The sequence below is a fragment of the Uranotaenia lowii genome, chromosome 2 (assembly GCF_029784155.1).
Source record: "Uranotaenia lowii strain MFRU-FL chromosome 2, ASM2978415v1, whole genome shotgun sequence".
NCBI classification, from domain to species: domain Eukaryota; kingdom Metazoa; phylum Arthropoda; class Insecta; order Diptera; family Culicidae; genus Uranotaenia; species Uranotaenia lowii.
In genome coordinates this window covers 102,247,971-102,275,495 of record NC_073692.1, presented here as the reverse complement: position 1 = coordinate 102,275,495, position 27,525 = coordinate 102,247,971, and the positions used below count along the sequence as shown (strand labels likewise).

General features: G+C 37.2%; 1 protein-coding gene and 9 non-coding genes across 10 annotated transcripts in view; 5 read left to right on the top strand and 5 right to left on the bottom strand.

Annotated features, from left to right (window-relative positions):
* LOC129744990 (mitogen-activated protein kinase 1-like) overlaps positions 1–27,525 on the bottom strand; it is a 323,706-nt gene that overhangs the window by 226,803 nt on the left and 69,378 nt on the right. The gene's annotated exons all lie outside the window — the stretch shown is intronic.
* On the bottom strand, positions 2,751–2,822 carry Trnah-gug (transfer RNA histidin (anticodon GUG)). The gene has a single exon. It is a non-coding gene; the product is annotated as a tRNA-His (tRNA).
* Trnav-aac (transfer RNA valine (anticodon AAC)) lies at positions 9,861–9,933 on the top strand. Its single transcript has one exon. It is a non-coding gene; the product is annotated as a tRNA-Val (tRNA).
* Trnah-gug (transfer RNA histidin (anticodon GUG)) lies at positions 10,084–10,155 on the bottom strand. The gene has a single exon. It is a non-coding gene; the product is annotated as a tRNA-His (tRNA).
* Positions 10,471–10,543, top strand: Trnav-aac (transfer RNA valine (anticodon AAC)). The gene has a single exon. It is a non-coding gene; the product is annotated as a tRNA-Val (tRNA).
* Trnah-gug (transfer RNA histidin (anticodon GUG)) lies at positions 10,664–10,735 on the bottom strand. Its single transcript has one exon. It is a non-coding gene; the product is annotated as a tRNA-His (tRNA).
* Trnav-aac (transfer RNA valine (anticodon AAC)) lies at positions 12,762–12,834 on the top strand. The gene has a single exon. It is a non-coding gene; the product is annotated as a tRNA-Val (tRNA).
* Trnah-gug (transfer RNA histidin (anticodon GUG)) lies at positions 12,954–13,025 on the bottom strand. The gene has a single exon. It is a non-coding gene; the product is annotated as a tRNA-His (tRNA).
* Trnah-gug (transfer RNA histidin (anticodon GUG)) lies at positions 13,868–13,939 on the top strand. Its single transcript has one exon. It is a non-coding gene; the product is annotated as a tRNA-His (tRNA).
* Positions 19,059–19,130, top strand: Trnah-gug (transfer RNA histidin (anticodon GUG)). Its single transcript has one exon. It is a non-coding gene; the product is annotated as a tRNA-His (tRNA).

The window sequence follows — 27,525 nt, the reverse complement described above, 5'->3', positions numbered from 1 at the left end:
GATTGATATTCTAATATTTTCCTTTTAAAGTTTGAAACAAGTTCCAATTAACCTTATTGAATGTGAAATTGTATTCCAATTCTAATATGGAATCATTTTTTTTTATTGTTATTTTATTAAAGAATGCGCTGAGTTCTAGATGCCTGAATCTATTTACCTAAATCCAGATAAATTCATCTAAATTCCTTATCTGAATTTTCAGTCCTATCCCAAAAATGCATGTTTTTATTCTATTCATCAATTTGAAATCCTACTGGTTTGAGTAAAACAAAGTATACAGGAATCATACACAAATTTGGTAGTTTGTTACACTTTCGGCCTTCTATGCGTTTACTATTAACCAAATAAAATGGTGGCATCTCATTTTATTTTTTTGTTTCTGGAATTTTTCCTGCATAGGAAAATTCCCAATTTTCAAAAGTTTAAATTAAAAGTAAGATTAGAAGAAAATATTTTCGAAACCGAATAAGATAAGTACTTCGAGATTATGTCGTTTGTCAGAAATTGGATGTTTGATTTTGTGGGTGTTAGTACATATAACACAAACAAACAAACAAAAAAACAAATTAGATTTTTATTTAAAAAGACATACACCGTCTTAGCCGATTTAGGCTTTTTACAGACTGAATAAATGACGTGGACAACTTAAGATTAACATTTAACACCCAGTACCGAGATGGGAATCGAACCCAAGCCATCAATGGACCAGCGATTACCGTCTTACCACGCTAACCACTCGACCACCGAGACGTAAGATATATTATCAATCACATGAAAACTTGAAGTTTGGTTATGATAATTTTTGAATTTTGATAAAGGTACCGTAAGCTCAATTGAAAATAAGTTAAGTCACGTCAAAAAAAATTCAGCAATTTATTCAAAAAAAAACAGAGTTTGATCATAAGATCTCTTTAAAAATTAGCTTTTCAGAAAATTAATTGACCGAATTAGGATGAATTACTGAATTCATAACTCTCTTTTAACGTTCTATTAACATTGATTTTTTTTTTTCAAAATTAATTCGATATTTTTGTCAGAATCTTCAAAATAACTCTCATAGTTCAAATGTGTTTTATAGATTTCTGCTATTTTTTTCAAGTTTTGATTCAGCATATCGTGTTTTTCTGAAAAAAAATGAGCTCCTGATGCAGATTCGAACATCATCAATTCTGAATGAATAATAATTTCAGTTATAAGATAAATGTTAAGCTTAAGTAAATCTTAGTTTTCGAGATGTGGATTCAATCGAAAAAGGTCCGATTTCAACGTATTAATCCACATCACTCAGAACTAAAAAGTAGCAGCATTCACTGCAGTGCACATTAAGCGTTAGCAAAGAAATAGTTTATGATCGAAAAAATTTTCTACGACGATTCTTCGCTCGACATTTTCCCGCTTTTGCTTTACAATCCTGAAATAAAGGACTATGGATAGTAAAGCTTCAGAGAAAATGATGAAGTGGTGAAACTGTTGGTTTTGATAGGTTTTTTATATATTGGAAAAAAAATCCTTAAATAATTTTCCCGGTTTTGATTTGAAATTCCAGGTTTTTTCCCGGTTTTCCCGGTCCCATTTTAAATTCCTGGTTTTTTCCCGGTTTTTCCGGTTCGCTGGCCACCCTGATAAAAGGTCAATAATTACCAAGAGTACCAAATTGCTTAAAAGATTTCTATTGAAAAATCACATACAACGTTAAAAAAAACTTTTAAACCCTGTTACTGTCCATATCCTTTTTTAATACCTACTTCATAATAAAAAAAATAAAAAATCCCATTTGGCAAAATGGGAGACTAAGATGAACACCGTGTTTGTCTTCGTTCTTCATTCCTCAAGTTGTTACAATTGTTGAGTTCAAATTCTTATTCGATTTATCATCAAATTAGTATAATTTGTTTACATCCCTTCAGCCTGGTTTCATTTGGCAGAAAGATCTCCAGCACTGTGAGCTTTGCCGGAATGTCTGGTCCCAAAAATGTAGGGTTTAAAGCATTACAGACGTCATAAGAATTTTCTGTCATGGAATTGTTAAGAAAAAATTGAATTAAATTCGACTAAAAAAATTTCCTTAAAAGAAAAAAAATATTCAGAAGTCTTACGGGGATTCTACGTAGAGTACGCATGAAATACTCGGTAGGCTCCATTTCAATCCCGTTTCAAGCTGCTGTATGGAGCCAATAAATAATCATTTGGTAAATCATACCATCAAAACGCACGCGTGTGACTGCGTATGAGGTGGAAATGACAGAATCATAAAAAAAATCAGCCAATCCAAGCAAACAGCGAATTGAAATTGAATTTCCTTCGCCGAAGGATATTTGACAGAAGCGTACTGCACGCACACGCACACACTCCTATAAGTACCGACAAATATGCTTTAACGGAAATGAAATGTGCGGGGAAATCGCATCAAAATCAACCCGCCACTTCCTTTAGAGATTCAGTAGCAAACGGTAGAGAATCCTTTGACCGTTTCATTTATGCTTGTGTTGATTTGAGGTTGTCCAACAAACATAATCTTTCTTACCAGTGATAATTGAATTTCCGGGTTTTCGGTTTGGTTATACTTAGAATCTAGTTGAAAGGTCCAATAACGGTAGCGGGTCCTCGATTGTAGAGAAAAAAAAGTCAGGAATACAGAAATACTCACCTGAAAAGATAGAGAAAAAAATAAGTTTTAAAATAGAATTTAAACAAATTTGAAAAAAAAAATCAAAAAATCCCATCCGTGACAGTGTTTTTCAAATCAACACTGCCGTGACCAGGATTCGAACCTGGGTTACTACGGCCACAACGTAGGGTCCTAACCACTAGACGATCACGGCTATCTGGGAGATGGATGGACCTCAAAATTTCGTGCAACCTGAACTCAATTTCCCCTCCAAAAACAGTGAAATGTAAGCAAAACGAAACTAAAGCAGACCTCAGTAACTATGCAATGCAATCCAATCAGCTGGTCTGAAAAATAGTGTGGTTCAAGTTTAATTTTCCGACCGACACTCAATTAAACATGGAACACTTTAAACCCGACAGCTTTGCTACAGTAAGTATTGCATAAAAATCAAGTTATTTTAGTATCTGCCGAACCCCTCTATCGAAAAATGGCTCAGAGTGTTTTTTTCATCGCCAAAAATGCTTGAGCTTGCCCCAACTGTTGCTCGTAGAGATTGGAACCAAAACAAAACGAAAAAAAAGTCATGGACTCCAATTTCTTTTTGCGGTCGAATGCCCCTTCCACGCAATTCGGCAACCGAAAGCAAAATGCAGTCTGCAGTCGATAACTGAGGTCTTGAAAAACTGCTTGTTGCTTGACTGATTTTTTTTTCCTCCAGTGCGATTGAGCTTCAGAGTCGACTTTTTCATAATTTTATCCAAAAATAAAAACAAAATCAACCAAAAATACGAACTGACGCTGACTGTCGAGCTGCTCAATTCCAACATTGATTTATTTTTGATTGAATCTGTGATGAATAGAAAAATCGACCGAAGCCCTGCCTCTAAAAATAGATCCAATCAAAAATAAGACTGCTTTGCTACCCTCTTAATGAAAAAAAAGCTGAACCAAGCATTATATGTACTAGGAAGCAAAAAAACACGATCATAATGTCAAAAACATACAGCTAAACCAACCATCTCCATCGGAAAATGATCCAGGAATTTCATCTACCGGAACCACTTTTCAGTGCGTCTTCTTCCCTCTTTGGCTGGCTGGCTGTTTCCCTTTTGGCAAATCACAATTTATGTGCCCCGGGGAGCGAGTGTTTGGGCTTATCTATGACGAAGCATTAAATTCTGGAACCTACTAGAGCACTAGAGACTCCTACTAGTAGGTAACAGAAACTTCCATTGGGGCACGTTTGTGTCTTTATCCCATTAGGGATTATGGAACCGACTGACTTGTTGCTTCCGGGAATCGAGGGTTTACCTTTCCTTCTTTTTTCTGCTCTCTTTCGGTCGGACGCCGCAGCTTTTTGGCACTTTTCTTTTACGTTGCGATGAAGAGAGCTGAAGGATTGTTCCACCAATGCCGGGATGCTTCTGGTACAATAGAACCTAAAAGTGGTCAGGTTGTTCCTAGATAATCCAAATTTAATGGAAGAAGATGGCTTAAGGTGGGGGGATCGGACGATTTTGGAAGTGCACTCGGAAAATGCGTACTGCTCTGAGTAAAATCCCTATGATTATTATGTGAATCGATCTCAATCTAGAAAATTTTCTATAAACAAAAAAAAACAAATTTAGCCCGAAAAAGAATCCTAAAAATATGTTGAGCAAATTTTGTTGGAATAGAATAAATGATCGAAAAATTCCATACAAATTTGCACCTCGAATCTTTTTGTAGATGTTGGATCAGATAGGATTTTAATTTCTATTAAAATGCACTGGAAGCTACTTTTACGTTAAATAAGATCAACTCCGAATTTAACCTGAATTTGCAATTATAACACAGAGAACAGACGTACAAGCTAGCTTCCGAAACTTGTGTAAAATTTTCAACTGCCGTTTTGAACCAATTTTTGTTTTTTTGGCTGGGCCACCAGATGTCTCCAAACACACCAAAGAGAACTTTCAAAACCAAACTAGGAAAAAATAACAAAATTTTGGTCAGTTTTGAACAGGTCGTATGAACTGTTTGCCATGATTCAAGAAAATCGCAGTTGAAGTTTCGTAACACTTTCGTCACGTTGCATAATGGAAAAATATCTTAAAAAGCTAATCGATATTTCCTTCAAGCTAGAAGTACTAAATTTTGAACAGGATGCAAAAGCGATACTCGAAAGCAACCCGCTTTGAGATGTCTAGAATCAGTTTTGATTGGTAGGACTGATAGTCAAGAATGTTCCTAATTGACTGGATATAGCCGATTCGTCATCTAACGCTAACCGTCGAGGAAGTGCAAAAGCTTATTTCAAAACTGTTAGCTATTTTGACTGTCTCAGTAATGCAAAATAGAGGAAGTAAAATTCTATCCAGCCAAAGGTACCTCTTATTGGATTTATCAAGTGATAAACTGATTCGATTTGAAATTCGTTTATTTGAAAGGGTGCCGTGCGCTATTCCGATTAAGCAACCTAAAGTAATAAACTGAATCCGTCTATTTTAGAGTGGCATTAGTTTAATTTTTAATGAGTTCATATAAATACGATTACGCCTTTTCGAAAACTGGACACTTGAAAATTTGATTTGTAACTTTTGAACGGCGCAATAGATGGCACTGTTTGAAGTCAATTTTCAACGTATTTTTTTGGATTCAGCATTTGAAATTTTACACACTTTTTGGTAAATTTTTTGTTCGAGCTTGTACGTCTGTTCTCTGTGATTATAACATCTTTATTTCTGAAGTAAGTTTTTGTAAGTAATTTGAAACAACATGGACAGAATCACGATTATTCAACAGAAAACTGGCTCATACCCGAAGCCAAAAGTCGATAGATCGAGGGTCGCTCGCAAGGACAGTATTTCTTTGGGGTCATTAAAGTGGATGGATGGTTGGCTGAATAGATGATAGCCATGAAGGACGATAGGCTGTATGGATGTTATGCCGAACGCAAATTTTGCCAAATGGACGCTAAGCAGAATGGGGCTTTCTTTCATGTTTCACTTAGTGGGCATGACTTATTCTACAAATTTTTAACACACGAATCAGATTTTTGTGTTTTATGCTACCATCTTTTTAATGATTTCCGAAATAGGCAAAGTAATTTTTTTGGGAAAATACAGACATAGATATATGAAGCAGTTTTGCGGAAAGTAATCGACATGAAACACGTCAAACTTCTTATATCTCAACTCAACAGCTCATCCTACAAGGTATCTACTCATGCATCACTTTTCACGTTTTACGTCTCATATCTCAAATCTTGGGTTGACTTCTCACATCTTTCATCTTATGTCTCACTTCTCACGTCACACGTCTCAGTTCTCACGTCTCAAATCTCATGCCTTACTTTTCGCGTCTCACATCCCACGTCTCAAGTCTCATGGCTGATTTCTCACGTTCCACATATCAGTTCTCACTTCTCTCCACTCAAATATTATGTCTAACTTTTTCATTTTGGAATTCTAAAGATTTTCCGTTTTTCCCCGTTTTTTCCCAATCAAAAATGATGATTATCCAACTATTAATGACACTCGTTTTTTGATTGTAAAATCATGGAGATTCAAACAATTTCATGTAAAGCCCTTAAATTTCTAACAATAACTTGTTAACCGGTATGAAATCATGACAAATACTTCAACGTCTTTCAACACGTAGCCTTTTCTCATGGAATTGACAGATTTTCAAAACTTTTTGAAACGAAATGTGTACAAAAAAGCACCGAAATATAACATCAAATCAGCTTGTTAACTTGAATGGGGATATGTCTTACAAAACTAAAAAACAACAGATTGCAAGAAAACATTAAACTATTTTATAAGTGCAGTCATATTTTTTATACATGTTTCAGAAAGAAAAATATATAAAAAACAATGAATAACTTTAGTAGTGCCCTAGTCATTAGAACCAAAGATTCGTGAAAAAAAAGAAAACCGTAAATAAAACAGGGCTGCATTTTAATCGTTTGAATGTAAGCTATTATTTTGTATCATGGAAGAGACCTTAGATTTTAACAGGAACGTGTTTTCGACACAATTTTCACAAAAAAACATACCTATATTCCAGCTCAGAAAACTTGAAGCTAAAGTATTACGCAGGAAGAATAAAAAATAAAACACTTGCGATATAAGGCTTCGTTTCTCAGGTCAATTTAAACGAAAAACACAACAATAACTTCATTGAAAAAACAATAAGTATCTTTTTTTGTTGAAAAAGTGATATCTTCGTCAGAAAAATGTAACTCTTCTTAAAAAAAGTCTCACGCTGCCAAAATATTTGTTTTTTTTTGCACAAAATAATTTAATTAAACATGTACATTAGAGTGCCCCAAATGACCCGACTTTTGAAAAAGTTATGCGCTGCAGGCTAAAATTGATCCTAGGCCTAGTATAAGATCTCATGCCAAATTTGGGCCAGATCGGATCACGGGAAGGGGTCGCTCAACGAGCCTGAATTTTGTATGGGATTTTGAGACATTTTGTTCGGGAGAAACATGAAAAACCAGTTTTTCATCAATAACTTTGGTTCCCGTCGGCCGATTTCTTTCAAAAACGGGTTTTCTTAAAGCCTAAATTATGAAAAACATTTCATCCGAAGACTGCATATCGATAAGAGTTAAGACAAAAAAGTTATTGGACTTCCAAAATGGGCTAACTTTTTTTACGGTGGTATTCATCACTGCTAATGAGGCGTCAATAAGTTCGACCGCCCCGACTCATTTACAGTGATGAATACCATCCTTAAAAAAGTTAGCCCATTTTGGAAGCCTAATAACTTTTTTGTCTTAACTCTTATCGATATGCAGTCTTCAGATGAAATGTTTTTCATAATTTAGGCTTTAAGAAAACCCGTTTTTGAAAGAAATCGGCCGACGGGAACCAAAGTTATTGATGAAAAACTAGTTTTTCATGTTTCTCCCGAACAAAATGTCTCAAAATCCCTTACAAACTTCAGGCTTGTTGAGCGACCCCTTCCCGTGATCCGATCTGGCCCAAATTTGGCATGAGATGTAGTACTTAGCCTAGGATCAATTTTAGCCTGCAGCGCATAACATTTCACAGGTTTTGAATTTCCCATACAAATTTGGGGCAGTCTAATGTACATCGAACACTGATTCATTTGACTTCGAAAACTAAAACTCTTAGTCGCAAACTTGTTAACATAAAAGGTTATTAGGTAACACATTAGGGAGCGCAGAAAAAGGTAAGCCGAGAAACACCGAATTTGACACTCTATATATCTATCAGAAACCACTGCCTGGACTAAATTGTACAAACTTAGTATCATTGAATTACTGAACGTTGTGTTTTTAGTTTTGTCGATAATTGTTTCATTATCAAATTTATAACATTTGATTAATGCTTGTACATAAGTGTGGCACACCTTCGGAGGGTGAAAAATACGAGATATCATGTATTTGGCGCGCAATGAGTTATAAAAGCGATTAAAACTTTCATTAATGAACAAAAACAAGTGCTTATGAGGAAAGTCTATATCGAGACTGCCGTAAGCTATCCTTATATTTAGAAATTGATCTAAAAATATGTTTACAATTCTATGAAAAACATGACAATTTTCCCGGTGGTATCCCAGAATTCCCGGTTTTCTCAGTTTCCCGGTGATGCAATGAAATTCCAAAGTTTTTTTTTCCGATGATTACAGTTTTCCCGGTTTGCTAGCAACCCTGCATGTGTAATTTCTCAGGTCATAAGTCCCATGTCTCATGCCTAAGGTTGCCAGAATTTTTTTCACTACCATCCGGGCCTAGCAATTCCGAGCATTTTTTCAAAAAAACCTGGCAAAATCCGGGCATGGATTTCAATTTTTCAAATCCAAAAAACCGGGCAAAAACCGGGCAAAATTTAGGTGTTATTATATATAAAAGCAAAGAAAAAATGCAAAAAAATCGAAATTAATATTTTATTAATGTACAACTTTTTGAAGCACTTAAATATTTAAAGGTTTATAAAAGTAAATCAGCGAAATTATTTAAAACAACCGTCGAAAATTTCCATACCGATAATCGATTTTGCTGAAACTTACTCAAAAAATTTGATTTTTGTTGGTCTCTTTGTGAAAATTGTGAAAAAATCCGGACAATATCCGGACTTTTTTCACAATATCCGGGCAACCGGGCCGGACCGGACTTTCTCGAAATTTTGCATCAAATATCCGGGCAAACCCGGATAAAACCGGGTAATCTAGCAAGCTTACTCATCTGTGTTCCGAAAATCACTCGGAAGAAACGCTCAGGATAGGTTTCTAGTTGGAGACATTCAAAGCCGATTGCTGCTGCCTGTTGTTTCCTGGAGAATCGGCAGAGCGACAATGCGAAGTCAATGTAAACAAGATTCAAAAGCGAGAGCGGATCCGCATCTAAGTCGATCTCTCAAGCTCACTACCTGGTGTATCAGAAGTGATTGAGACACTTACTGATACAAGATCCAATTCGAAAATCCATTCACTCACTCACTCAAACTCAATCAATGCGGCCTTGCATCGGTTCATACTGCCTGCGTACTTTCTGGCAAAGTGGCAGAAACATATGTTCATACGTATTTTGGTCCTCCCCAACAACAGCAACAACAAAGCAAGATGTATCAGGCAGACAGCATTCGGTCATCGATCAGTAAACGAGTGAGTGAGTGAGTGATTGAGCAAGAAAAGTTATCGACTGAAAGAAGAAACTGAAAATCAGGTAGCTCCTCACTCAGTTGAGAATTCCAACTGGAGAAAAAACGTCTCTTTTTCAAATTTTATTTCTTTGATTCTCGGAGCAGCGCTGTCGAACACAATCTTTGCCCGGTGGGAGATAAACCAACCGACAATTTAGGTTTTGCTTTCGCTGTTGAAAACGTTTCAGTGTCTCTCATGAGAATTGAGTGATTTTCGGAACACTGTTACTCATGCCTCAGGTCTCGTGTCTCGCTCAGGTCTTAAGGCCTCATTTTTCAAGACCAAATTCAATTCAGCTCTCAGGTCTAAGTTTCCAGGCCTCAGATCTCAGGTCGCAAGTGTGAGGTCTCAGGTGTATGGTCTCATGTTTCGTGACTCGAGGGTCACACTCACAAGTCTCGGGTCTCATGATCTCAGATCAGAGGTTACATGTCTGATTATCTCAAGTCTCAAATTAAGTTGAACACGGGTATGTACATGGTTTTTAGGAATTACCAAGGTTTTTATACGGTAAGAAAACCACTCTAAAATAAACTTGATGCAGTACAGTTCATGATCATATCCCACTCATACCAAACACTACTCATGGGTTTCCGTGGTGTAGTGGTTATCACATCCGCCTAACACGCGGAAGGCCCCCGGTTCGATCCCGGGCGGAAACAATTATTTTGCTCACTAACAAAGGATTTAAACAAATAACTTGAATGATCCAAAGATAACACATAGTTGATTTGACTATAAAATTATTTCTTATTCGCATAAACATGTAAAAAAATATCCATCCGTGACAGTGTTTTTGTACTGACCAACACTGCCGTGACCAGGATTCGAACCTGGGTTACTACGGCCACAACGTAGGGTCCTAACCACTAGACGATCACGGCTATCTGGACATGTGCATACCCGACAGGTATCTCATAGTCAAGAACCCATGGCCACTAATTTGATCTTCATAATGAAACCAAATATTTTAGGCAATCGATAACAAAAAAACAAAGTTTGATAAAAAAGAATGAACTATTTTTGCATCGCGATGGGAAATGTCATCTATTGTATTGTCGGCCTAAGAAGATCACAAAACTTAAGATTTAAGACCTTAAATAAGTCAAACATGTTTTGTTCCATTTCACAAAGAAATATTGATAAAGATCGTTACATGGAACACTATTTGACAGACTGAACACCAATTTTTATCAGCAGTTTCCGTGGTGTAGTGGTTATCACATCCGCCTAACACGCGGAAGGCCCCCGGTTCGATCCCGGGCGGAAGCAATTATTTTATTTGACTGACATGATCAAAAAGATGAATGTACATTTTCAATAGTCCCTTAAAGTGGATCCCTTAAATTCAAAAAAATTGCCCATCCGTGACAGTATCTTTCTAATCAACACTGCCGTGACCAGGATTCTAACCTGGGTTACTACGGCCACAACGTAGGGTCCTAACCACTAGACGATCACGGCTATATGGACAAGCATATTTAAGAGTGAGAATCACTTCTTGTAAAACCGTTCAAACTTCGCGAAATTATGGTTTTATGTTAAGACTAAAATCCTTAACATATGAAAAAATGACGATAATCAAGGTTAGACAACTCCGACTCTGACGATTATTCTACCCCCAACATTGAAACAACTCATGAAAGTGCGACTAAATCCCTTTCGCAGATCTAAAGTTTACTATCCGACAATTTTTGGAAAACCCAATCACAAACCTGATATGGGTTGATTGGCATTCATCCGACTATTTTCACTCGAAACATACATGTTCATAAAACAGTTTCAAACAACGAACCCAGCTCACTTGACTCGCCTTTGAACCGGCCTCTCCAGCATCCAATAAACTAAACTTTACGAATAAATATACCTTCATTTGGTTCGTAATCGACGACCATTACACTGATGGGCGATGGCCCAAACCCTTTCCGTCATCCAAAATTGGTTGTTCGGTCGCACCGTCTCTCTCTTGAGAGATGATTGACAGCCCCATGATATCCCATGAATTTACAGCAAAGCCATCTCACAAACAACCCGGGGCTTTCGATTCTGTGCCATGGTGCTGCCGCCATCAAACGGGAAAGACACAAGAATGGTATCCGAAAAATTCATATCATGCTTGTGATCCAACTTTTCCCGCAGAGACAGGGAGGAAGAGAGACAGAATTCAGGAAAAAAAAATACAAAATAAAAACACCCAAGGACGATGGCAACCGAGCATATTGCCAAAATAATCCCTGTGCCAGCACACATGCGTTTGAAATCACAAACAAGAACTGCCGATGGTTGGTTTTGGCGGGTACCAGCACATCCCTTTCTCTCTCTTCAGGATCAACCGAAGGGGGACCAGCATATCATAAATGACACCATAAAATCCTCTCCCCCGGGAGGATGGTTCAGTGATTTTGGATTTCAGCAGTTCGTTCGGCTGTATGAAGCGTCTGTTTATCTTTGTTCTGAATGTGAAGCGGTGTTTGTATGTAGACAACACAAGTCGGGCCTTCCCGATTGCTTTACCAGAAATCCCAAAACACACTGACTTTGGATTAGTGTGTTGCAAAGGCTCGGCTCGGCGACAAGCAAAGGAGGTCACACACAAAGCACATATCAAAATAATGCCACCATGTAGGGGGGATTAAGTACATCATTAGATAGAATTTCCTCGGAACACGATGAGGGATATCCTAGACTACGATGTTGCTGCTGTTGTGATTGTTTTGAAGCTGCATCTGATTCGATGAATGTAAGTGCAATAAGATGGAAGAAGATCTCTATGGCAACTAATTAAAATCAGATCCTGGATGTGCCTAAAAATTTAGCTTTGTGATCCTTATTCTGAGCAAAACTGTTGATTATGGTGAGTGAAATTTTCTGCACACCAATCAAAGGCTGCACAAAACTCAAATTGAATTGAACAGATCGTTTAAAAACATAAAAAATAACAGTTGATAATGAATAACAAAGGCATAAAAAATTGTCCATCCGTGACAGTGTTTCAGTTCTGATCAACAACACTGCCGTGACCAGGATTCGAACCTGAGTTACTACGGCCACAACGTAGGGTCCTAACCACTAGACGATCACGGCTATTTGGACATGTGTTAAATCGACAGGTATCTATCTCATAGTCAAGAACCCATGTTCGCTTATTTAATTTTCATAATTAAACTTTTTTTTTTCTTTTTTTTCTTTTTTTTGGGATTTTAAACCTATAGGTTTATTCATCCCCACCCTTCATAATTAAACCAATAATCATGATAGACTTAAGGTACTTCCGGCATACCAACCATCATAATAAAAATCCTGATAAAAAAAGATTGTAAATGATTTTTGCGTCGCGATTGAATATGTCCTCTATTGTGTTCTCTCTCGGCCGAAGAAGATCATAGATATTTAGACAAAACTAGAAGATTTAAGATCTTAAGTAAGTTAAAAATTGTCCGTTACATGCGACAATATTTGATGCCATGCTGAGCTTGAAAACTCAACAACAGTTTCCGTGGTGTAGTGGTTATCACATCCGCCTAACACGCGGAAGGCCCCCGGTTCGATCCCGGGCGGAAACAATTATTTTAATAATTTGATACAGTCATTTCTTCAAAAATGATCAAGGGAAGTTTGATCGTATCGTTCCCCTAGAATGAAAAATAGTGCCCATCCGTGACAGTGTCATTTGAATCAACACTGCCGTGACCAGGATTCGAACCTGGGTTACTACGGCCACAACGTAGGGTCCTAACCACTAGACGATCACGGCTATCTGAACATGTGCATACCCGACAGCTATCTCATAATCAAGAACCCATGGCCACTAATTTGATCTTCATAATTCAATATCGAACTAATACTGTATTTGTTTTTACCACTCGTGGAGTGTCCCACCGTTCCCGATAAAAACAAACAAAAATCGTCGCCAGTGTATTGCTACCTCGCTCACTCACACGCTCTCTCGCAACACTGACAAAATTTTCGGGGCAACACCGCCCGATGGCAGTGCAACACCAGGTCAAATCTAGTGCAACACTGTCCGAATAAACAAACAGTTTGACAGCACCTAGTGGTGCACCAGTGCAACACTAGTGCAACACTCGGCATAAACAAATACGGTATAATTCTGCTTGATGAACCGATAGCAGGGCCCCTAAACATTTGGCCGAAGACTGCCGGCTCGAAAGATGTTAGGCCGAAGACAATAGGTCGAATGGAACATAAGCCTGAAAATTGTTCGTTCGAATAGATGTTAGCCCGTATGGTCATTAGGCCGAATAAACGATATGCTGAATAATCTTCAATCCAAATTTATATGCTAAATGCAACGTAAGCTGAATGGACAATAGTGCCAGTTGATGTTCTTCGAGTAAGTGGTTGAGGGTGATTTAGATTAATAGCATGCCCTTAGTAACTATTCAGAATATCGTTCATTCGGTCTAGTGACCATACGGCGTAACATCCGAACAATTTTCGGCATTATGTTCTATTCGCCCTTTTTTGTTCGGCTTACTTACATCTTTCGGCCCGCCAGCCTTCGGCCAAATGTCCAGACCCAGCTATCGGTTCATAAGACAGAATTTGTTCGGTACATACGTACTAGCCCAAATAGCCGTGATCGTCTAGTGGTTAGGACCCTACGTTGTGGCCGTAGTAACCCAGGTTCGAATCCTGGTCACGGCAGAGTTGATTGGGTGGTTTTTTTTTAATTTTAGAAGAACCAATTTGGTGGAAAATAGACACACGGAGAAAAAAGACCACAGTTGTTCTAAATATTTCAGCTGGTTATAGCAATCATCTAAGCTTAGTTGATTTTTTCGCATCCAAGGTGACAAAAAAGTCCTGTCACACTTTTTTTTGGGGTCACCTGGAGCCTATACGTTGCATCTATCTGGTGCCACCTATATGTCAAATGAAAGTGCTAACTTTGCTGCCCACAGTAGCGGTGTTTCATTTCTGTGCAGCTTGTGTACATTAAGTTGTGAGTGGCAGAGTTGAGAGCAGCTGTTATCGCTGAGTATGTGAGAGGGTACAAACCCGGACACATATTCAACATATTTAAACACCTAAAACCGCTCGTAATCAACCGGAAAGTCCATAAATCGATACCTAGAGACCAGAGGCACCGAGGAGGCACGATCTGGGGACACGATCTGGACGACCAAGGTCTGTGAGAACTCCAACGTTGAAAAAGATTATACGAGACTGGACGTGCGCGCCGCTTGCGACGACTTTCCGAGACGGCTGAAGCTGCTTCGATCAGAGAAAGGTGGTGTAATTCCGAAATATCGTCTGTGAAGTATCTTGATGAGTTACTGAATAAATCTATGAAAGTCAGATTCTGATTTTCATCTTATTCTTTGAAATATTGAGATTTTTCTGTGTGACCGGACTTTTTTGTCACCCTGTATAAATATAATAGACTCAACAACAAACTGATGATTGACTTAACGTAATCAACTATGAATATAATAGAAACAACTGAAATGATTCAATTGTTAATATGATAAATTCAACTACAATTGTATGATTGGTTTTAGTTATTCAACTATAAATATAATAGATTCAACCATATTATTTCTAGTTGACCTTTAACATTTAACTATAAATATGATAGATTTGATTGTGGTGGTATAATTGATTCAATCGTAAATATGATAGATTCAACTACAAATGTATGATTGATTCTAGGTATTGAACTATAAATATATAAATATAAAGTATAAAATTAAACTATATTTTTATGATTGAGTGTGTGCAACTTGAATACTATAGTGTTCATCCGTGTTCATCAGCAAAAATTTAAAAAAAATCGTAAGTGTAAGACCAATACGTTCCCTGCAGCGATCGTAGTGTTGTTTTTAGGGCTCAGTCGGCATTTCCTGACGGCGATGGCAAGGCTCAAGCGCTCTTCGGCGGTGCTCAAGCGCTCTACCAGTTCCTTGTAGCGGTCGTGTAGTAAGCCGACAGTTCCTGTCATTAGGAAAGGTAACCCTACTCTGGTTGCCCTCGAAATAGACGTGGGTCTCGACGTTTCTTTACCTGATCCTGGCAGTATCCCAAAGGAAACTAGCATTGGTAAGTCAGCGTATGATAGATTGATGTCATGATATTGAGTGAATTTTCTCCCCACAAGGTCAATCTTCGCCTGTTGCAGAAGCACGGACTCCTGAGGACGTCTTCCGGGATCGATTAGTTAAGACGCACAGTTTTCTGGGCAACCATGCATCAAGATGCAAAAAGAACAACAGCGGAGGAACCAGGACGTGGATATCAGGATTTCTGGTCAGTTTTCTAGTATCGTGGTTGCTAAAACAAACTTGATGCAAAATGCTGAAATAATAAATTAAAAGAAAATAAATGGTAGCCATTTATTTTTCCGAAAAAAAACATCTTAAGATATGATAACTTCCAATATAAACAGGTTATTTTTTTATTTACATAGTATTCCGTCTCACGACATAACTTGACGAACATAATTCCTAAAATTCACTCGGTCCATGGCAACCGTTCTCCAATTCCTCGGGCACACCACGTTCGTCAGATCACGCTCCACTTGGTCTAACCACCTCGCTCGTTGCGCCCCCGCTCGTCTTGTTCCTACCGGATTCGTAGCGAACAGCTGTTTTGCAGGACAGTCGTCCGGCATTCGCGCAACATGTCCCGCCCAGCGTATCCGGCCAGCTTTCACCACCTTCTGGATACTGGGTTCGCCGTAGAGTCGCGCGAGCTCGTGGTTCATCCTTCGCCTCCACACTCCGTTCTCCTGTACGCCGCCAAAGATGGTTCTTAACACTCGTCGCTCGAATACCCCGAGTGTACGCAGGTCCTCCTCGAGCAATATCCATGTCTCGTGCCCGTAGAGAACAACCGGTCTAATGAGCGTCATATACAGGTTACACTTCGTGCGAGGGCTAAGTCTTCTCGAACGCAGTTGCTTGTGGAGTCCTTAGTAGACACGACTTCCGCTGATAATTCGCCTCCGGATCTCACAGCTGGTGTCATTGTCTGCGGTCACCAGTGAGCCGAGATAGACAAAATCTTCGACTATCTCCAGCTCGCCGCCGTCGATCGTGACCTTGTTATTACTGGACAAGCGGGTTCGGTCGGTCTCGGATCCACAGGCCAGCATGTACTTCGTCTTGGACGTATTGATCATCAACTCAATCCTTCCTGCTTTGCGTTTCAGTTTGCGGTAGATCTCCTCCACCGCCGCAGTTGATCTGCCGACTATATCAATGTCATCTGCAAAGCAGATAAGTTGACTGGATCTGTTGAAAATCGTGCTCCGCATTTCGCTCACCGCTCGTCGAATAACACCTTCTAGCGCCACGTTGAACATCATGCAGGATAGAACATCACCTTGTCGAAGCCCCCTGCGCGATTCGAATGAACTCGACAATTCATCCGAAATCCGCACACAGCACTGCGTTCCATCCATCGTCGCCTTGATCAATCTGGTCAGCTTCCCGGAAAAGCCGTTCTCGTCCATGATTTTCCATAGCTCGTTACGGTCGATCGTGTCGTATGCGGCTTTGAAGTCGATGAATAGATGGTGCGTAGGGACTTGGTGTTCACGGCATTTTTGGAGGATTTGCCGTAATGTGAATATCTGGTCCGTCGTAGACCGTCCCTCCATAAAGCCGGCCTGATGACTCCCATATTACCCCCTCTTTCCACTCCTCCGGTAGCTGTTCTATGTCCCAAATCCGGACTATCAACCGGTGTAGGCAATCGGCCAACTTGTCCGGGCCCACTTTGATGAGTTCAGCTGCGATGCCATCCTTCCCAGCCGACTTGTTTCTATTCAGCTGACGAATGGCTTCCTTAACTTCACTTATCGTTGGGAGTGGCTCCTCTTCATCGTTGGCTACGCCGGCGATGTACCTTCCCCCATCGTCTTGATCTCTTGCATGTGCGCCGTTCAGGTGTTCATCGAAGTGCTGCTTCCACCTTTTGATCACCTCACGATTGTCCGTCAGGATACCCCCGTCCTTATCCCGGCACATTTCGGCTTGCGGCACGAAGCCTTTGCGGGATGCGTTGAGTTTCTGATAGAACTTTCGTGTTTCTTGGGAACGATGCAGCTGCTCCAGCTCCTCGAGCTCCTCCTCCTCCAGGCGACGCTTTTTCTCCTGGAAAAGTCGGACTCGCTGCCTCTTCCGCTGTCGGTCTTTGTCGTCACCGGTACTTCCGAGGTGAGGGCTGTGCACGTTGATGATGCTGATGTTGAAGAACCGGCCCATGATTCTCAACCGGCACATTCGTGAGTTGATCGGCCACCACCCGATCACGCGCTTTTGCATCTTTCCCATCACTATAAAAGCTGGTAGATGGCACGACCATCTGGGTACGTTCGTACCGTGGAGCCCTTCAAGCATACCTCCTGCAGCGTTACGATGTCGAATTGGCGGCTCTTCAATTCGTTGGAGAGCACGTGCGCACTGCCCACAAAATTTAAAGATCGGCAGTTCCATGTTCCAAGTTTCCAATCGTTAGTCCCTTTTCGTCGCGTCGGTCTTTGCCGATTTCCATCCGAAATTTGTTGTTCGTTGTTCGTTGCTTATGTTTTTTGTAGTCACGGGCTCGCAAGGCCCGCAGCTAACCCCACTATTTCGCAGGAGGACCGTCGTGATGTTGCTGTTTTGGGTCCCGAACACCACCAGGACGTTGTTGCACTCCGCACGCCACCCCTGACATGGAGAACAGACGCGTACGAAGCCCCCTGACTCAGTCTGCATGCGACCATAGCATCCACCGGGGTTGGGTACCAGATCTCCGCTAAGGTTGCTCGCACCCCAGCTAGCACCACGGGGAGGTAGAGAATCGGAGTTGCAGACAAGAGGTGATATGACCACTACCCGAAGGTTGGGTGTATGGGGTCTCGAGTTGCACATTGTCTACCGTTCACTAGCCAAAAGCCAATATAAACAGAATTTAAATTTACAATATTCATAGTTGACCTCATTGAATCAATCATAGAAATACAATTGAAACAATCATATTTATAATTAAATCAATCATATTATTATAGTTGAATCTATCACATTTATAGTCAAATCAATTATATTATTACAGTTGAATCTACTATAATTATTGTTGAATGCATGACATCAATCGTACGTTATATTTCAATCTATTATATTTATAGTTGAATACAAAAAATCAATCATACAACTATAATTGAATGTGTTATATATATATTGTTGAATATGAAATTAATCACATTGTCTATTATGTGTATTGTTGAAATTTTGATAATTATAGTTGGTCGAGAAGAAATCAGTTAAATGATTGAATATAAGTGGATTATTGTTGGAAATACCATACTTTTTTTCTCCGTGCACTTATCTTTGACCATTTCCAATATATTATGGCAAATTATTAAAATAATTGTTTCCGCCCGGGATCGAACCGGGGGCTTTCCGCGTGTTAGGCGGATGTGATAACCACTACACCACGGAAACGGTTGATGGGTTTTTGTGCTCAGCTTGACATCAAATGTTTCCTCATGCAACGACCGTTATCAAAATTTCTCTATTCGATGGAACACAACATTTTTTACTTATTTAAGATCTTAAACCTTCCATTTTTGTCTATGACCTCCTTAAGCCGAGAACACAATAGAGGATATTTCCCGTCGCGACGCAAAAATCTTTTACATTTTTTATCAGGATATGACGGTTGGTATGCCTGAAGCACGTTATATCTATCATGTTTATTGGTTTAATTATGAAGATCAAATTAGCGAGCATGGGTTCTTGAGCATGAGATACCTTTCGATTAAGCTCATGTCCAGATAGCCGTGATCGTCTAGTGGTTAGGACCCTACGTTGTGGCCGTAGTAACCCAGGTTCGAATCCTGGTCACGGCAGTGTTGATTAGAAAGGCACTGTTACGGATGAGCATTTTTTTGGTTGCGATTTACTGAACTGCATGTTTGATTATTCCCTTTAACCTTTGACAATTCCGAAACCATTAAAAATAATTCGAAACATTCTTATATTTAAAGAGCTTAGTCTTAGTGGGAACGCAGAGTTTACGTTATCGTCGGGGTCGCACAGAACAGTCGACTCTCGTTGTAAGTAGATCCGCGTTTCTGCAGACTAGCAGTGTTTTTAAGTCTATAACACGATTTTCATTACTTGATGAACGAAATGGGTCTTGCCAGTTCAAGTGTTGTAGGATATGTCATAACAACGCCGCTGGATAAGCTTGATGGTTAGAAATCCTACTGGAGTGGTTGCTGTGACGGACGCGAATTACTTTGAAAGCCTTACTTTTACATAATCGGAAACGTGGAGAATATCTCTCAGATTTAAGCTTTTTTGGTCAGATTTAAGCTTCTTTCATCAGATTTCAGCTTTCATCTCCAATGCTATCAAGGCATAAATCGTATAACGTTGCATGCCTCTGATCGAAACACGTCTCGGAATCCTCTGTACTAGTCTGAAGTTAGCGAAATAGGAATTAACAAGGGTGCGATGCATAAGTGCAAGAGTACAGCCTCTCCTTGATGTAGTATCATATAGTAAAATCAAGGGGCACACCAGGCATGAAGCCCATGGTGGTTTTAGTGGAACGATTCCGTAGTCTTCCACCAACACAGTACTTCTTAAAGTTCAGTTTTGTTAATATTGAGCATATTGGAGATTTTCGTCGATCGTTAATACCTAAAATGTGTATCGGAACTTGAAGAACATTGAACTTAGAAAAAAATTGAATAATTTCGATGGAAAATTTCAATCTCAAAGTACCAGTGAATTCAATGCAATCATTTTAGGGCACAAATCGAACCAGAGAAAACAATAAATTTTACAATTCATGAGACCCATCCGACGAGATTAACAACAGATGGCCAGATGAAGTTTTTCGTTTTTTTTTTCTCTCATTTTCCTACCGAGTTACTGGATACCGGTCCGGTTGACAGTGAAAACTCAATCGTTTATTTTTCGAGCAGCTCTCAAACTGAAAAGGATCATTGTACGGAAATAAACGAAATGCAGCTACCGACCGGGCGATGGAAAAGGATCAACGTTCGCAGGTTTCGCATTACGGTAAAACCAGCTTTCGAATAAAAAAAAATTCCACTGTCACCATTTTTCTGGGTCGACGACAGATGCCAGCACCGAATATTTCACCGTGGGTATGGGGAACCTGTCGACAGTTTTGGGAAAACTGAGTGCAGTGTGCGAATTTAAATTTCATTTCCAGCTCAGCGGTTGTCGAACGGAGTTTTTTGGCATTTGTTAAAATAAACTGAAAAATAACAATGTCGAATACGAAAACAATTCAATTTCAATCAGTCATCATCATTATCAACGTAATTCTTACTTTTCTTAGTAAGGCAAAGTTTCCTCTCCAGATTAATATGGACTGGAGGGAATTTATATCCGACCATAAACGGTTTTTCTAGGGAAGAATAATCAGGGTTAGTAAAAAAGCGACCATAAAACCAAAGCTACGAAATACGTTTAATATTCACGATCTTCTTCACGTTGGCACGAGAAAGCAATGAACCTTTGCAGCTATTCTTGTGGCTGTGAAGTTCTGTTGGGGACTAAAAACAAATTAGGATTAACAATTCAATAGGATACATTTTTAAGAGGAAAAAAAAGATTTTTATTTTTATTTTAGAAAAGGTTCCTTCCTATAAAAAGAACTTAATTGGAGATTCTACTTAAAAAAAATCTTGAATGAAAATATAACTTTTGATAAGCTTTCCATAAAATTGCTTTAACGTTCTTTGAAAAGCTGATACCAAGCTTTCTTTGCTCAATTTGATGGGGCGGTTGAAAAAGTGCGCCCATGAAAATAAACATAAATGACCCCGCATCGTTTTTGCAACTACGGAAGAGATGGCTGCTGGCGGCAGCAACAAAATAAAAGAATAACCGTTTAACTTGTGCTCAACGGCGAAAAAAGTAAATACAGAACCAGGCAGCACAAAACGTCGACGACGGGCTGGCTGGCTAGCTGATGGAAAATTTGCAAATCCGTCGTTTGTAGCCCCGACCATTTCGGGGTCAGCTTTCAGCACCAGAAGGTGGAAATAATGTAATGGGATTTGAGTGTATTTTTTTTTAATAATTACAACTCCGAGAACTGAAAAATGTGACTTAAAAATCTAACGACTTTAGTGAATAGTTTTAAGTAATACACCTCAGCCTTTTTTTCTCATTAGATTAAAAGTTTGTCCCTCAAAATATTCAGAAAATAAAGAAAATTCGTAACATTCCATTCGAAAATACTAGATGATAATTCAAGTATTCAAATTCCAAACTCCTCAGAAAAATCGGTTTTAGGAAGAAAAATCTCGGGTCGAACCTGTCTTCAATAATTGACACGCACAGTTTTTTTGTAACTAAAGCAGAAATAACAATTTTTTCAACATATTATCCTTCTCATTGATTAGAAAATTGTTTGAATGATATAAATAAATGGTATAAATTACTACAATAACAATAAATTACAAAATGACAACAATGGACAAAAGGATTTGTTTTTTTTTTTATTTTGGCCATTCATGTCAATTATTGTCGTTTTAGAGATTTTGCCAAAACTACAGAATAGGTAAATATTTAAAAGAAATAAAAGCACTCAATTGGTGAAAAAAGACTATAATGATACAAAATCAAATATGCCCAATAATGTCAATGATAAAAAATGACAAAAAAAATCAAAATGGCAAAAGTGACGAACAAATGAAAGAAAATCTAATTCTAATTTGTTTAATTTAGAGAGGAATTTAACAGTAGCTTTCGTCCATTCGTCTCATTTGTTCTCTATGAAAAAATTAAAAAAAAATTTAAAAAAAATTTTAAAATTTTTTTATAAGAATGACAAAAAAAAACTAGAAAAACAAAAATGAAACGAAAATAACAGCGATAAAACATGAAAAAATGAAAAGAAACGAAATAAATAAAAGATTACGAAAAATACAAAGAAAAAATCAAAATAAACAAAAATAGAAATGAATATCTTGATTCTCGTGTTATTCTTTCTTTAATTTTTAGTCTGTTTTGTGCGTCTTTTCTGTCTTTTTTTACTTTTTCGTCTTTTTCCGTCCTTTTCCGTTCTTTTCCGTCCTTTTCCGTCCTTTTCCGTCCTTTTCCGTCCTTTTCCGTCCTTTTCCGTCCTTTTCCGTCCTTTTCCGTCCTTTTCCGTCCTTTTCCGTCCTTTTCCGTCCTTTTCCGTCCTTTTCCGTCCTTTTCCGTCCTTTTCCGTCCTTTTCCGTCCTTTTCCGTCCTTTTCCGTCCTTTTCCGTCCTTTTCCGTCCTTTTCCGTCCTTTTCCGTCCTTTTCCGTCCTTTTCCGTCCTTTTCCGTCCTTTTCCGTCCTTTTCCGTCCTTTTCCGTCCTTTTCCGTCCTTTTCCGTCCTTTTCCGTCCTTTTCCGTCCTTTTCCGTCCTTTTCCGTCCTTTTCCGTCCTTTTCCGTCCTTTTCCGTCTTTTTTGTTTTTTTTTTGTCTTTTTTGTCTTTTTTGTCTTTTTTGTCTTTTTTGTCTTTTTTGTCTTTTTTGTCTTTTTTGTCTTTTTTGTCTTTTTTGTCTTTTTTGTCTTTTTTGTCTTTTTTGTCTTTTTTGTCTTTTTTGTCTTTTTTGTCTTTTTTGTCTTTTTTGTCTTTTTTGTCTTTTTTGTCTTTTTTGTCTTTTTTGTCTTTTTTGTCTTTTTTGTCTTTTTTGTCTTTTTTGTCTTTTTTGTCTTTTTTGTCTTTTTTGTCTTTTTTGTCTTTTTTGTCTTTTTTGTCTTTTTTGTCTTTTTTGTCTTTTTTGTCTTTTTTGTCTTTTTTGTCTTTTTTGTCTTTTTTGTCTTTTTTGTCTTTTTTGTCTTTTTTGTCTTTTTTGTCTTTTTTGTCTTTTTTGTCTTTTTTGTCTTTTTTGTCTTTTTTGTCTTTTTTGTCTTTTTTGTCTTTTTTGTCTTTTTTGTCTTTTTTGTCTTTTTTGTCTTTTTTGTCTTTTTTGTCTTTTTTGTCTTTTTTGTCTTTTTTGTCTTTTTTGTCTTTTTTGTCTTTTTTGTCTTTTTTGTCTTTTTTGTCTTTTTTGTCTTTTTTGTCTTTTTTGTCTTTTTTGTCTTTTTTGTCTTTTTTGTCTTTTTTGTCTTTTTTGTCTTTTTTGTCTTTTTTGTCTTTTTTGTCTTTTTTGTCTTTTTTGTCTTTTTTGTCTTTTTTGTCTTTTTTGTCTTTTTTGTCTTTTTTGTCTTTTTTGTCTTTTTTGTCTTTTTTGTCTTTTTTGTCTTTTTTGTCTTTTTTGTCTTTTTTGTCTTTTTTGTCTTTTTTGTCTTTTTTGTCTTTTTTGTCTTTTTTGTCTTTTTTGTCTTTTTTGTCTTTTTTGTCTTTTTTGTCTTTTTTGTCTTTTTTGTCTTTTTTGTCTTTTTTGTCTTTTTTGTCTTTTTTGTCTTTTTTGTCTTTTTTGTCTTTTTTGTCTTTTTTGTCTTTTTTGTCTTTTTTGTCTTTTTTGTCTTTTTTGTCTTTTTTGTCTTTTTTGTCTTTTTTGTCTTTTTTGTCTTTTTTGTCTTTTTTGTCTTTTTTGTCTTTTTTGTCTTTTTTGTCTTTTTTGTCTTTTTTGTCTTTTTTGTCTTTTTTGTCTTTTTTGTCTTTTTTGTCTTTTTTGTCTTTTTTGTCTTTTTTGTCTTTTTTGTCTTTTTTGTCTTTTTTGTCTTTTTTGTCTTTTTTGTCTTTTTTGTCTTTTTTGTCTTTTTTGTCTTTTTTGTCTTTTTTGTCTTTTTTGTCTTTTTTGTCTTTTTTGTCTTTTTTGTCTTTTTTGTCTTTTTTGTCTTTTTTGTCTTTTTTGTCTTTTTTGTCTTTTTTGTCTTTTTTGTCTTTTTTGTCTTTTTTGTCTTTTTTGTCTTTTTTGTCTTTTTTGTCTTTTTTGTCTTTTTTGTCTTTTTTGTCTTTTTTGTCTTTTTTGTCTTTTTTGTCTTTTTTGTCTTTTTTGTCTTTTTTGTCTTTTTTGTCTTTTTTGTCTTTTTTGTCTTTTTTGTCTTTTTTGTCTTTTTTGTCTTTTTTGTCTTTTTTGTCTTTTTTGTCTTTTTTGTCTTTTTTGTCTTTTTTGTCTTTTTTGTCTTTTTTGTCTTTTTTGTCTTTTTTGTCTTTTTTGTCTTTTTTGTCTTTTTTGTCTTTTTTGTCTTTTTTGTCTTTTTTGTCTTTTTTGTCTTTTTTGTCTTTTTTGTCTTTTTTGTCTTTTTTGTCTTTTTTGTCTTTTTTGTCTTTTTTGTCTTTTTTGTCTTTTTTGTCTTTTTTGTCTTTTTTGTCTTTTTTGTCTTTTTTGTCTTTTTTGTCTTTTTTGTCTTTTTTGTCTTTTTTGTCTTTTTTGTCTTTTTTGTCTTTTTTGTCTTTTTTGTCTTTTTTGTCTTTTTTGTCTTTTTTGTCTTTTTTGTCTTTTTTGTCTTTTTTGTCTTTTTTGTCTTTTTTGTCTTTTTTGTCTTTTTTGTCTTTTTTGTCTTTTTTGTCTTTTTTGTCTTTTTTGTCTTTTTTGTCTTTTTTGTCTTTTTTGTCTTTTTTGTCTTTTTTGTCTTTTTTGTCTTTTTTGTCTTTTTTGTCTTTTTTGTCTTTTTTGTCTTTTTTGTCTTTTTTGTCTTTTTTGTCTTTTTTGTCTTTTTTGTCTTTTTTGTCTTTTTTGTCTTTTTTGTCTTTTTTGTCTTTTTTGTCTTTTTTGTCTTTTTTGTCTTTTTTGTCTTTTTTGTCTTTTTTGTCTTTTTTGTCTTTTTTGTCTTTTTTGTCTTTTTTGTCTTTTTTGTCTTTTTTGTCTTTTTTGTCTTTTTTGTCTTTTTTGTCTTTTTTGTCTTTTTTGTCTTTTTTGTCTTTTTTGTCTTTTTTGTCTTTTTTGTCTTTTTTGTCTTTTTTGTCTTTTTTGTCTTTTTTGTCTTTTTTATCTTTTTTGTCTTTTTTGTCTTTTTTGTCTTTTTTGTCTTTTTTGTCTTTTTTGTCTTTTTTGTCTTTTTTGTCTTTTTTGTCTTTTTTGTCTTTTTTGTCTTTTTTGTCTTTTTTGTCTTTTTTGTCTTTTTTGTCTTTTTTGTCTTTTTTGTCTTTTTTGTCTTTTTTGTCTTTTTTGTCTTTTTTGTCTTTTTTGTCTTTTTTGTCTTTTTTGTCTTTTTTGTCTTTTTTGTCTTTTTTGTCTTTTTTGTCTTTTTTGTCTTTTTTGTCTTTTTTGTCTTTTTTGTCTTTTTTGTCTTTTTTGTCTTTTTTGTCTTTTTTGTCTTTTTTGTCTTTTTTGTCTTTTTTGTCTTTTTTGTCTTTTTTGTCTTTTTTGCCTTTTTTGTCTTTTTTGTCTTTTTTGTCTTTTTTGTCTTTTTTGTCTTTTTTGTCTTTTTTGTCTTTTTTGTCTTTTTTGTCTTTTTTGTCTTTTTTGTCTTTTTTGTCTTTTTTGTCTTTTTTGTCTTTTTTGTCTTTTTTGTCTTTTTTGTCACAGAAGTTTAAATCAAATTAGGATGATTATACATGAAAAATGGAAAAAATCGAACCAAAATAACAACAGGCACAAATGTATTAGAGAAAAAACAGGTGGTCGTTCTCTCATCGATCCTTGAACGTTGCCAACCACTACCACGGAGGAACATTAGAATTCATTTATTCCGTTTGCCAAACTCGATAAAACGACGTGTTCAATTTTCTCCGGAAACCATATCTTCGGTTCAGAAATCGGTTCGTGCGAAGGACCACCCTTTTTTCGTCAAGAGAAATAAATAAACTGAAAGCTTTCTCATACCACTGCACTGTCGAGTCGAGTCGTTGGCGTTGGTTTGCCAAACCGTAGTGTGATGAATAAATCTCCAAATTTATATCATCAACAGCAACACTGTTCGTGACATTGCTAAAAGCCCCCCCAAAATCACTGCACGTGTTGATAATTTGTACGTGAGAACCCAATGAGGGAGAGTCAGAGATTTCAAGCCACAAATCCTTTTTCTAGATATTGGTTCCGTTTCGTTTTCTTAACGGGGGGGCTTTCTCCAAAATTCTACAAAAAAATATTAGAAGTATTCGTTTCATTCGCCTCGGTGGGTTTGCTTAGTTCCACGAAAGTCATTCGAGAATAAATTGATAACTCATCCGATAATGTATGTATTTTTGGGGGTCCCGGAAAATTTCTTTCTGCAGCTTCTCCTTTGTGTTTTCATTTTTCTCATAAAGGGGTTCACCCCACTCGAACGTTTCTGACTGGAATGTTGAGCAGGAAATTCCGAAGCTCTTCTTTCGGAAGCTGTCCACAAAGCTTTTCGTCGTTTGTCACTCCGGGTGGATTTCAGAAACAGGAAGAGAAAGAGCTCCCTGTATGTATTTCTTCTCGGGTAAGATCAGCTTTGTCACCATGAAAGGGGAAGGAACAAAGAAGGTCGAAACCATGTGTTAAAGGTCCCAATGATTTATTTCCCCTTGGATGGGATAGGATTTGTTGAGGCTTTGAACTTTTTCATCAAATTGGAATGTCAAAATTTTCGGACAGGTCCGGGTTTCCTTTGTTTTGCTCGTACAGTGCTGCTCATTGGTATGGATGCAAAATGGGTTTTCACAATGTGCACATAACATTTTGAAAACTTCATATATCAAGCAAACGAGCTTATTAGAAATGAACGCAACTTTTTGGAACGAAAAAAACTTTGTGCGACAGCTCATTGCTCTTTTGGGTTGCACTCTAAATATTCAACAGATGGGTCAATTTTAAAGACGAAAAAAAAAGTACTTTCAATCACATTTGCAACATAAGTACGATAACTAGATCAAGGTGTATTGCCGGATCTAAATTCAGCAGAACTGAACTCGCTTAAGCGGACCATGGACTACAACATTTGCACAAATCCGGTGAAACTCGATGACATTCTGTCGCTGTGAATACGATTTGAATCGTGTATGGCACTGTTTGAGTGAGTGCACAAACGGTTTAAGTAAAATCGGTCGGGATCGAATTGTTTTGTACAAAGAACCTTCTGGGCCTGTATGGCGCTGTTTGTACAAATTTCAAGCCATGTACTCAGCCACTGCCAAGGAGGAGGTGTTTTTTTTGCTGTTGCTGTTTTCGCCAGCAATCGTTTGTGTTCGCGCGAAATATGTTTGTATCGTGTGTGGGCGAGCATAGAATCAAACAATCGACGTGCAATCATCGAATTGACGTGCAATCATCGAATTTGCACAAGCCATTTGTGAAGTCTACACCACATCACATTTGTACAAATGCGATAAAATTCGATGACATTCTGTCGCTGTGAATACGATTTGCACCGTGTATGGCACTGTTTGAATGAACGCGCAAACGGTTCGAGTAAAATCAGTCGGG